This window comes from Lissotriton vulgaris, chromosome 7 (assembly GCF_964263255.1).
Source record: "Lissotriton vulgaris chromosome 7, aLisVul1.2, whole genome shotgun sequence".
NCBI lineage: Eukaryota > Metazoa > Chordata > Amphibia > Caudata > Salamandridae > Lissotriton > Lissotriton vulgaris.
Genome location: NC_141695.1, coordinates 487,169,978 through 487,182,254, shown reverse-complemented (window position 1 = coordinate 487,182,254; position 12,277 = coordinate 487,169,978). Strand labels below are relative to the sequence as shown.

The 12,277-nt window shown below is 42.9% G+C and overlaps 1 protein-coding gene across 2 annotated transcripts in view; it reads left to right on the top strand.

Annotated features, from left to right (window-relative positions):
• Positions 1 to 12,277, top strand: part of GAS7 (growth arrest specific 7) — a 1,296,657-nt gene that overhangs the window by 961,932 nt on the left and 322,448 nt on the right. The gene's annotated exons all lie outside the window — the stretch shown is intronic.

Here is a 12,277-nt window from a genome sequence, read left to right as displayed (position 1 = left end):
AGCTGAGGAATAAATGTGCCCAGTGGCTCCATATCCACAGACCATTACCCGCCCACATCAGGGGCGACATCTTCTCTGCACGTAGAGGAGATTGGGTTGGTAGAAGCACGAAGACAATAGCGGGGGACGTCATTAGTATCAAATTCAGGGAGATAGGGGCAGCAAACTACACTTGTAATTCGTCCAACAGAGGACCTGCCACACAAATAAACCCCCTTCCCTTGTCTTACTTCCTACCTCCATCCACAAGGCAAAATTTCCCCTTGTTACCACACCCAATAAACCCCAACTTTATAAATCCCTCCGACTACAATATGTACCACCACCAACACCATTCAGAGAGGCCTAGATCCCTGCAAAACTTACAGTATCCAGCCTTTCAGTGGCATCCACCTGTTTCATTTCCCCAATCCACTCCTTTTGTTACCCCACCTCCGGTACACCCACCTCCATGGTCACATCACAATACCCAACAATGGTGGCAACCTCAGCAATCTACGCACTATAACACCCACTTATGGCAACAGCCGCGGCAAGGATGGCTTCCCCCATTCAAACCATTAGGCCCAAATCACCAAGACAGAGACATGAATGAATGGAGTGGACTGGACCACCGGACAAAGAACAACGATCCCACATGCTGGGACAGTTGGAACGGTCCCCACTTAACAAACAGATATAGTCCCCTGGACGGCGTCGATTGACCACCACAATTTCAGGCATATTCCCAAAACCATACAGATCGTATGGAACTTATCGAACTCCCATCAGTCTCTCCAGACCGAGAGATCCCACCTGCTCCCGTGAAACTAAAAAGATCACAAAGCCCAGATGACAGCTCAACAAACCTGAGCTTGATTTCATGGAACATCGCTGGTCTAAGGACAAAAATAGAGGATGGGACAATCCTGTATCATACGCTTAATCACCAAGTATTATGTATACAGGAGACATGGTCACTACAAGAATATCACCTGCAGGGGTACAAGACGTACACGTCTCTCGCGCAGTCGGGACATCTAGGCAGACCAAAGGGAGGTCTGTGTATTTACCTAGCTAACACTATACAAAATGTTATAATAAAGGTTATTGAACTGACAACAAACCTGCAGATCCTAGGTCTTTATTTCCAGAAAAGAGAGTCGATGATCATTATTAACTTTTATAATAATCTGGAGGAACTGGACTTAGAGAGAGTTTTGGCCCATCTCCATGGAACATTAACCACCCTTATAATGCAGCAAGGAGTAGGAGGCCCGGCAACAATAGTATGGGCAGGCGACTTTAATCTTCACGCCTGCACCCAACTAAAAAGAAAATGCCCAGGCATGGTGACAGAAGATGGCCTCTTACTTACACATTTTTCGCACACCAAAATGGGAAGGCAAATGAACGATCTCCTATCCGATCTGGATCTCCAGATAGTAAACACCTCGGATTATGGGGAAAACTCACTTGCACCTACCTACATAGGACGAGGTCATCAAACCACGGTAGACTTTATTATTATATCAGCCTCTCTGCAAACAAGAGTAAAGAACTTCGAAGTGCTACCGAATTCTCAGAGTGATCATGCAATACTAACTCTAAAAGTCCGACTAATTCATCAAAAATGTTCCCCAGCAATAATAGCAAATGCCCTGACTCAGGAAAACATCAATTTGGATAAAGCAAATGGGTATACCATAAAGTGGGAGAGGATCAATCCTGATGAACTCACCAAAGAACTAATAAGGTCAGTTTACCCCCAAATTGAAACCTGTTTGGACATAGCTACTAATGAAATGGAGCTTTTAACTAACTTCGCCCAAATCATGGAAAAAACAAAGACGCTACTTACAAGAAAACAAAAAACTGACTCATCGCGGACCACTGGTTGGTTCAATCAAGAGTGCACTAAGGCACATACAAGACTAAAGTTAGCCTTAAATAAAAATGATAGGGACTTCAGTACAATAGCCACTCTCAGGAGCGAATACCTAAAAACAAGGAAAAAGAGGAAAGAGGAACTGAAGCAAGCGCTGTGGCACGAACTCCATACCAGCGCTCAAGAAAAAAATTCAACAGCATTCTGGAGAATTATTAGAACTCCTTTCCTGGCGGACGACTCGGGCCCAAAAATCGAAGTTGCCATAGATGCTGCAACTTGGGTATCACATTTTACTAGCATCTTTCAAAAACCAACTTACGACCCAGAGCTAGAAGAAGGAGAAAAAACACTCCCACCATACCCAATAGACATTAAATTCGAAATTTCTGAAATTCTTGCGGCACTGAACTCCACCAAAAAAGGTAAGGCTCCAGGGCCGGATGGCGTCCCAGCTGACCTTTTTAAACACCAAACAGACCTCTGGGCACCAATTTTAACAAGGGTTTGTAGCGCTACGGCAAAAGTAGGAATTTTAGAGTCCTGGACCAAATCCATAATGGTCCCGATTTTTAAAAAAGGTAATCGTATGGACCCCGCCTGCTATCGCCCAATCTCCCTGTTGGACTCGCTGGGGAAAATAGCAGGAAGAGTGATACTAGAAAGATTACAGGACTGGGTGGAAGAAAAAGGTGTCCTATCCGATCTCCAATTCGGATTCAGAAAAGGATTAGGCACTGTTGAGCAAGCCTTAAATCTATCAATAATTGTCGGAAAATATGTGCATGCAAAGAAGGCAAAACTTTATATGACCTACGTAGATCTGTCCGCGGCTTTTGACTGCGTCTCCCACACAAAATTGTGGTCCCTTCTAGCACAGATGGGGGTAGACCAACCACTCCTGAACTTTTTAAGGGAACTCTACTCCAACCCATCCGCAAGAGTTCGCTTCGGGACAAAGGGAGAACTGACGGAGACCTTCACAGTAGAGCGGGGGGTCAGACAGGGATGCGTCCTGGCACCCTTTCTTTTCTCCCTCTACACCAACAACTTGGAGGGTGAGCTACTAAAGGGTGCCCGTGACCTCCCAAGGGCCAAACACCGCCCGATCCCCGCTCTGCTGTATGCGGATGACGCTGTCCTCCTTGCACAAACTCCCCGTGAACTCCAAAGGTCCCTAAATAGATACTCCCAGTATATGAAAACTCTTGACCTCCACATAAATGTGAAAAAAACTTTCGTAATGAAGGCTGGGGTCGGGAAAAACCAGCAAACATCCATCTACCTCGACAGCCAAAAAATTGCCTCAACAAACGATTATTGTTATCTGGGGGTCACGATAGACAATAAACTTTCCTGGAAACCAGCAATAGAAGCTAGAAAGCATTGTTTTAAAAGAGCACTAGCAGCTTTGGTGTCGTTTTCCCAAAAATTAGGAAAACGTCCACCCAGAGAACTGCTAACCATATATAGAGCCAAGTGCCAATCTACAGCCCTATATGGAGCAGGACTATGGGGATATACGGACGTTACTTCTCTGCAAACCGCAGAAAATAAGTTTTTTAGATTTATCCTATCTGCCCCCAAAACATCTTCCGTTTACGCCTGCCACTTAGAATTAGGGGCACCATATATTGAAGATCTTGCCAAAATCCAACCACTTCTACTCTGGCGACGTATTTGGGTATCAGACACAAACGATATCACAAAAACAATATTGACGGATGCAATGTCTCTGCACTATGCTTTTAAAATCAAATGGCTGGCCTATATCCGGACCTTTCTTGGCGACCTTGGATTGGAAAAATACTATCGTAATCCCGAAAAAATCGGAGAACTCGCAAACGACAATTTAAAGAAGCGAGCGTTGGATCATTTGACAAACATGAGACTTCAGGCAGAAGCTGGAAAACAGTTGGTGCAGCATGCTACGCTGGTCCAATCTACTCTTTCAATGCAGCCGTACTTAAAACTTGACATTGGCACCTTTGAACGCTTTCTCCTGATAAGATTTAGATTGAACATATTTCATAAACTGGTGGCCTTTCCAACGCCAAACGTGTGGGACTCAAATCCACCCCCATGCCCATGTGATGGGACATCAAGTCAATCTTCTATTCACACAGTCCTATTTTGTAAATTTTATCAGGAACACCGCAAACTCTGGCTACTGACCCTTTTAAAATCTTGGGGTCTTAGACAATGCAGAGCAGCCATGTTAAGTTTGCAGCTTTTGGACACCGAAGCCACATGTTACCATGTCCTTAATTTTCTGAAATGTATTTATAGACATCGGAAAAACCTTTAAACAGTACTGTAATTCATTTTCTGCTTTTTTTAACTTGTAAACTAGACCTCTTTGGAAAGACTTTTTAAATTGTAATTGTAATGCTTTTATGGATCGTAATAATCCGAATAAAGTTTATATTTTATTTATTTATTTTTATTTTTTATTTTTACAGCGCACATTGAGGAAGCTGCAGCTTGAGTAGAATATGTACTTGAGTGGCAGAAAGAAGCCGAGACCTCTTGCGCTGCACATGCTGCCATTCATGCTGGAAAACACCCGGCACTAAAATCAGCACAAATGGCATCACGTAATCTACTTGGCCACTTGCGGAACCCCGCTTAGCTCAGCAGACATTTTTAGTTATTCGCGGAAGTCTGTAAAATCTGCCAAGACCTAAACACTACATGTGGTGTGAATGTCATGTCCTGATTGGTTGAGTGTTTCTATCTACATGTTGTATCCATCTTTGTAGTATTTTGGGGAACTGTAGCCCTTGACCAAATGTGTTTTATTGGGGCCAATTTCCTCAGACTTGTTTGTGGTGCAACTGTCTGTGGGATTGATCAGGATTTTCCCTGTGCATGCATTTGCCTTTAGGTTAAAAGAGACCCCACCTGTGACCTGGTATTTAATAGGCATGGCTGTAGGTCACAGGACTTGTTTAACCATGTATCTCTGACTCAGGGTTGAAAGGGAGGTCACCTTGGGTGAATCTGACAGCAATGACACAAGTTCATTCGAACTAGTAAAAATAATATGGCAGTCACTGGTATCATTTCTGTAGCCATCCTTAACATTCTGCATACAGTTATCATAACATACATTGACATTGTTCTTAATGGTATTGGCAAGGTTACGTTTGCTTAAGTCATAACGTACATCAGCATTGTTTTTAGTAGCAACAGTATTGTTATTTGTGCAAGGATTATGACATACTTTGATCTCATCTTTGTGGTGGCAGTGCCACAAGTTATGACATACATTGATATTACATTGAGGGGTATTTTCATGGTTCTGTGGGCACAGGTTGTGGCATACATTGATATTGCCTTCATTGATATTGCCGTTGTTGGGCCTGCACATATCATGTTATTCATTTACACCATATTCATCCATTCCCACAAGGTCTAGATTGCACACTCTAAAATCCCTTAGAACTAATCTGTTACATTGTATCTGCGTTTGCCCAAATAAAGCATTTTTTTTATCATTGTGAATTACTGAAACACAAGTAGCTGAGGAAGTGGGTCCTTAACTTAGTTTATTGTTCAACATCATTTTACCATTTGGTGGCACCATGCATCTTCAAAAATGAGTAATAATTTCATTCCTGCAAACAGCCAGCTGCAGTAAATATTCTTTCAGCTATATATTGAAAACAGAAATTCAGAGGTTATAGTTATCTCAAGTAATTATAAATCATTCCCTAAGGTAACTATAACTCACTCCCCTGCCATGCACAGTTTCTCATCGATAATTTGATTGCAAAGTTGCAATGATATCAATGATGTCATAGAATATATCATGAGTGATGTAATATGTGGGGTAATTAGCAGTGCATGGCGGGAATGCGAGATATGGTTACTTGAGCTAACTATAACTTCTGAATTACTTTAATGTTGTGTCTGTAAAAGGAAACTTAGCTGTAATGTCCCTGTTACCTTTGTTTTTTTCAGTGAATTTCAAAGTTTTTATTTATTCTGTCCTCTAACTGTAACATCCCTGTATCTTTTGGCTTTTTCAGTGAATTTCTAAGTTTTTCTAATGCTATTTGGATATATATGGATCCTCACTCACTAAAAACACATCAGAAACTATTGTATGGATTTACACCATTTGAGCAAAAGCGTGATCTGCGAGTCAGACTATACCATTTTGCCAAATATCTTTCGTTCCGTTCCGCCGTTCGGGCTGTAGCCGTGTCTAATCGTCCTATGGAAAATAACATGAGGAAAACACGTTTTGGGACCCCCCTTTTTTCTCAGCCCCCACTTGACAAATCCCCCCAAAACTTTCAGAGAAGGAGCGGAGCGGAACAGGCCATCTTCTTTGAGAAATTCGCGAAGATTTGTCTACCGGCGCCAACGTTATTTCCAATAGAATGTTGCGGATTTCCTATGGAAACCAGGTCCTAACTATAACTACCTATTGGCGACCACCAGTAGGTTATATTTATATATATATATATATATATATATATATATATATATATATATATATATATATATATATATATATATATATATATATATATATATAGTTCTAGTTGCAACCTAGTTCCGTAGGAAAAGCTTTTTTTGACTTGCCCATATCTTAGGCGCCGTTTGACGATTCTTCTTGAAAGCTTCCAAAAAAGTGCCCTGGTGACTCTTTTTGCACATGGAAAGTTTTGGGGTGATCTGTCAAGGGGGGTTAAAAAATGTGCTTTTAAAATGTTAATTCCCATAGACCCTTAAGACACAGCTTCAGCCCGAACCGTGGAACAGAATTACACCAAGTGGGCCAGAAAGTTAGATTTTGGTCCAGGGTAGTGCCTTTTTGTGATTTGGCTGTAATCCATTCAATAGTTGTAGAGTAATTTAAAGAAATTTCCAATTGTATATGTAGGGACCTGGAGGTTCCACGACCCCTCCTGAATGCGTGCTGAGATCTGATTGGCTGCTAACACTTCAAACCAGGAAGTGTTGGAAGCCATCTACGGACTGTATTTGAGCGGAATCCACCGAGCCTCTGGGGGAGGTCCTACATGGTCGCGAGGTCCATAACAGTGTTTTTTTGTTTTGTATTTGCGGGAGCCGGGTTGGATCCACAGCTCCCACAAGAAAAAAAGTGCTTCTTTAGTAACTGTGCCCCAGGTGGGAGGCATTTTCAAAATAAAGGAAGGGGGCACACATTCCCCATCCTGGGTCTTATTAATGGCCCAGGGACCACCACCTCCCTGGGGCGTATTTATTTTTAAATGGGGGGCCTCTCAGATCCCCCGGGCCTTGGGGACCACCACCTCCCCGGGCCACATTCCAAAAACAAATCATGGAGGCCTCTTGAACTTCCCTGGGACCACCACCTCCCCAGCCATAATCAATTGTTATGGTGAATCTCAGAGAACTCCCCCAGCTCGGGGGACCGTCACCTTCCCAGGGCAGGCCCTACATCAAGAAAGGAGAGGGGGTGCGGTCCCCCTCTTGGAGACATAGGTGTCCCTGGGAGCCTCCACCCACTGGGGCTGGCATGTGCTTTGTGCCGAAATGCCCATCCCCTGTGACTTGGCAGGAGCTTTACCTCTCCCACCAAGCCACAGCAAAAGCTCTGCTTCTAGCAAGTGAGAACATTCAAAATGCTCTTGATTTCTTCAAGCAGTGCAGAATTGCTTTCACAAAGAGGGGGCTGCCCTTACAGCAGCTCCCTGTATGTGAAAGCAATGCTGGATCCTGCAGGAAGCAGGGAGCCAGTAGGGACCACGGGGGCATTCAGGCTCTACTCATGGTGCCAGTGGAAACTGGGTGCCCTGAGAGCACCCAGCAGACATGGTCGAGACCCCCTCCATCATTTGAAACACATACCTGGCACACGACTGGTTGGGGGATTAAGTCCCCTTGGATGCTGAGGGTCCTTTGGGACCAAGAGCCCCTCCTGTTACCACCAGTAAGTCTCACACAGTGGGATTGCTGTGAACTTGTGGGAGGCCCTGCCCCCTTTCCCCACAACTCTGCAAACGGGCCTCCTGGTGCACTACTGGTTAGGGGATGAAGTCCCCTTGGATGCTGAGGCTCCTTGGTTGCTAGGAACTCCTCCTGGCAACTCAAGTAAGTCCCACACAGCGAGATTATAGAGAGCGGGTGAGATGCCCCACCCATCTGCAAACATGCCTAGTAGTAAATAAAACCCATAGAAATTCATTTATAAAAACAAAGGTTACAAGGACGTTATAGTTAAGAAATAGAATTTTAAAAAACCTTAGAAATTTACTTAAAAAAAACAAAGGCTGCAGGGATGCTATAGTTATGAAATACAATTTTAAAAAGCTAGAAATTCATTGAGGAGTTATAGTTGCACTCAGATTTTATTCGTTTAAAATCATAGATATTCAGCAGTTCTAGTTGCCTGAGCTAACTATAACTTACATCCCCATAATGCACTGCTTATGACCTCACATATTACATCGCTCATGATATATGTATGTACGTTCATATATGTTTCACTGGAAAATGGGGCGATATTGTTAGGTGTAAATGTCAGTTAAAACACACCGCTTTAAACTAACAAAACCACTGAACATCACCAGTTATATTTATCCCAAGTAGCTATAACTCATGCACTAAAGTACCTATAACTTATTTATTTCTTCAATTATGTAATTTCAAATGCTGCAGTGATATTATCTATGATGTCATAGAACATGTAATATATGGGGTAACTAGCCGTGCATCACCTTTTTGACCAATGGACTGGTTTGCGAGGCCCTCTTTCCTGAGCCTTTAATGTGGGGGAAGCCCCATGTCACTCGAGGCCCGATTAGTTTCCTACATGCACCACACCTGGGTGCATAGGGAGCATGCATTGCTAACGCCTGGCAGGAGTATGTTATTTTAGCATAGCTCTTGCCGGGCGTGAGCAATCTGCTGCTACCCTGCAGGAACATTTATTGAAGCTGCTGCCTGGTGGGAGCAGACAGATTTTCAAGGAAACTGTGTTACAAGGTCGGCTCCTAAGGACACCAAATTGGTGTCAGACCCTGGGGACGGGGTACCCGGGGTCTTTCTAGGCTCAGGGAGCGGGCCATGCACCCCTCTCCCTTTAATTACATGTATCCGCCCAGGGGATGGAGTCCCCAGGGCCTTTTAAGTCACTGTGAGGTGGGCTGCATACTCCCCTCATTTAATATGAGTTTGTACCAGGTGATGGGTTTCCCGATCCTTTGCAGGCACTGAAGGTGTGGCTGTGTGCCCCATTCCCCCTTAATATGCCATGTCTATACATAGTCTCTGAGGCTCAGTGAGGCTTGGGGAGGGGGGCCATGCACCCTCCTCTCATGACCTTAGGGAGGGGAGGGAATCATAGAGGGACCTCAAAGAATCTCATTGATGGAGCTACAACTCCCAGAGTCTGCAGAACTACAGAAAAACACCACAAGATACGGCAGAATTCCACCATGGGGCAGAAAATGCAGCTTTCACTGCTCATACTAGAGTGCGCAGCCAGTCAAGTAGATTTTACTGCCACTCAAGTAGAAAATCTACTCGAGCAGCAGCAAATTTCCTCGATGGTGACCCTCTGACAACTTTGACTGTGACCGCTCATGAAAGCCTGTGACCACCTGTGTTAGAAAATTGAGCTAAGACAAGACATGTCTCGCACATGTTCGACACCTCACATATTCTGCAGCCTCGTGGAGGAAAAAGCTCACCATGCCATGATTGGTGGATTTTGTTCACATCTCAGTGTTGAAAAGTAATGCGGTGTCGCCAAATTTCTGCAGGCAGAACATAACATCCTGCCCACTCCAAATTCTTCTTCTTTACTGGAATAGCATCAGGCACGTACTTATTTCCATTAAGACTGCAGTGTTTCAGTTTGGAAAGCTAGTGGGTGCAGAATAGATCAGTTACCATAGGTAGCTTGGTTTAAATGTCAAGTGTGAAAAGAAGGCTGGTCTTATGCCTGGCTATGTGTATAGGATATTTCACTGTTTGTTTGCAACCCAGGATACCCAGATCCCTATTAATTCTGTAATATGTTATGCACATATCACAAACATACACAAATACTTCTAAATGCATGCCAATATTTATATTGAACTTTAAGAGAGAAAAATCACACTTCACGGATCATTCATATATTTTTGACATACCTTGTTAATGACATACCTTGTAAATTCCTTCATTTACATGGGCATGTAATCCCAGGTAATTAAAGGGGTCCTGCTAATCTTCATTCTAAAGAGTTGCACAGTGGCTCTCTTAAGGTTGCTGGTAATGTTTGTTCTAGATTTCGTTGGTGGGAAGTCTAGAATATGTTGCCTTCTATCACGCACCAATGCAGTTGTGTGTATGTATATGGTATTTCTATAGCACAAACTTAGCCAGAAGACAGCAGAGTGCTGTGCTATTGCATAGACCAATAAAAAGTCAAGAAAGAATAGGAGAGGAAGCTGGGTGTAATGTTGTTTAAAGAGGTGAATATGCAACTTTTTCCTAAATTGGAGCAGCGTTAGAGTGGGCCTAGTACATTCAGGGATATTGTTGCAGATCCTTGGAGCATGTATTGAGTAGGCTTCTGTTTTTTCTTTTTAACACTTTGTAGTCTGTGAATGGAGTACTGTCTGCGAACCACCGCAGATGGTGAGCTTTGTCGGCAAGATAAGCGGGGCTACTGGTTGTGATTGCTTGGTAAATGATGCAACTTGTTTGAAGATGATGCATGCCAAAAGGGAATTCAATGGATGATGTGATCATATTGCGTCAGGCCCTGGATCAGACATTTATGATGCCCTTAAAGAGGGACAGTTTGGAATCTGAAAGGCCAGGGTGTAAGGAATTACCAACATCCAGATGTGAGAGTACGATGGCTTGAACAACAGTACGCTTACTGGAAAAAACTGTTTGACTTTCTTTACATGAGAGAGATTGTACCAGGCTGTCTTTTGTTTTGGGGCACTGTGTACCCTGAGGGTGAGGTTGATGTCCAGAGTGCAAGGAAGTGACCTGGAATTTGGTGAAAGTTGGGGTTCGAACCCATTAAGGTTCATGTCATTGAGCCAGATTTTTACTGTAACAGGAATTCTGTCTTGGTTGGTTGAGCTTCAGGTAGGTGCTGGTTATCCAGATTTGGATGATGTGCAAGCAGTGCTTGAGATGTTATATATCTGAAGAGTAGAGCACCAAGCAGCTCCATGTAAAGGTTGAAGAGGACAGAAGACAAAATGGAACCCTGGTGGACTCCACATGCAATAGGGATCGTTTGTGAACTGGATGTGCCCATGTGAATAAACTATTGTTGGTTTGAAAGGTAGGAGGAGAATCAGTTGGGACATTGCTGGTGAATCCTATTATAGACTCCAGCATGTGTATGACGGTGAGATAGTGGACTGTAATGAAAGCAGATGCAGTCAAGAGAGCACTGTCTAAGATGCAGGGTAGTGGTTTCCGTGCTGCACCGTGACCTGAAGCTAGACTGGTAGTCATGCCGAAGATGGTTAGCATTCAACTTGCTCTCTTAACATGGATTGATGTTTTTCCACCTGGGCTGTTTTGCAACTCCCACCTTCCTTTTGTGCTGCATCTGATGTACTAATCAGCCACACAGCAAAATACTTTTCACCGATAGGTGTAAAACCTCAAACCTCATTTATATTTTTGACCTAGGAGCCCTTTAACTGCTACCTAATAATGGCGCCAAACTCCGGCATGTGGCCATTTGAAGGACAGTACACCTATGTGCATGTACTCATACTACCTGTCCTTAAAATAAAGGTACTACTTTTTAAGATACATGTAACTCCATCAGCATTATCAATAGAGTCCCCAGGCTAAGACTGTATGTGTGCCTGTTATGGATGTTAGAATTGATTGGGGTTTGTTTTGTTTTCTTTTGCCGGATGAAATTGTTGTGATGAAATATTATGTTTTTTTTAGGAATAAACAAAGAAACAATATTGTTAAATGCATTAAATAATGACGTATCTTATGCCAATAGTATATATGTTTTGTGATGAAATTTAGTTAATGCAATAAAAAATGTTTTGAAGAAATTTGTGGGTTAGTAGTGATTGAGGATTTATTACCTGCAAGAATCACTTAGGAATTATCTGTGATGTTTGAAGTGTATTTAGGTCATAACACCACCCGGTCAACAGTAACACTATGGATGCAACATTACTTCATTACTGGTGACTTTGTGAGACTACTACATTCCACGGTTCGTCATTATGCACTAGCTTGCAGTTCTTTAACAGTTTGACTACCCTACTAATGTATATATGACACTAATATGTACTCCCTCTACACCCTCCTCACACACACACACACTGATTTATTTTCATATGGTTAGACCAGACTTTTTGATAATCTGTACTTTTGTGCCTATTTTTATTAGCATGCCAAGTTATTTTGTCTTTGTTTTCA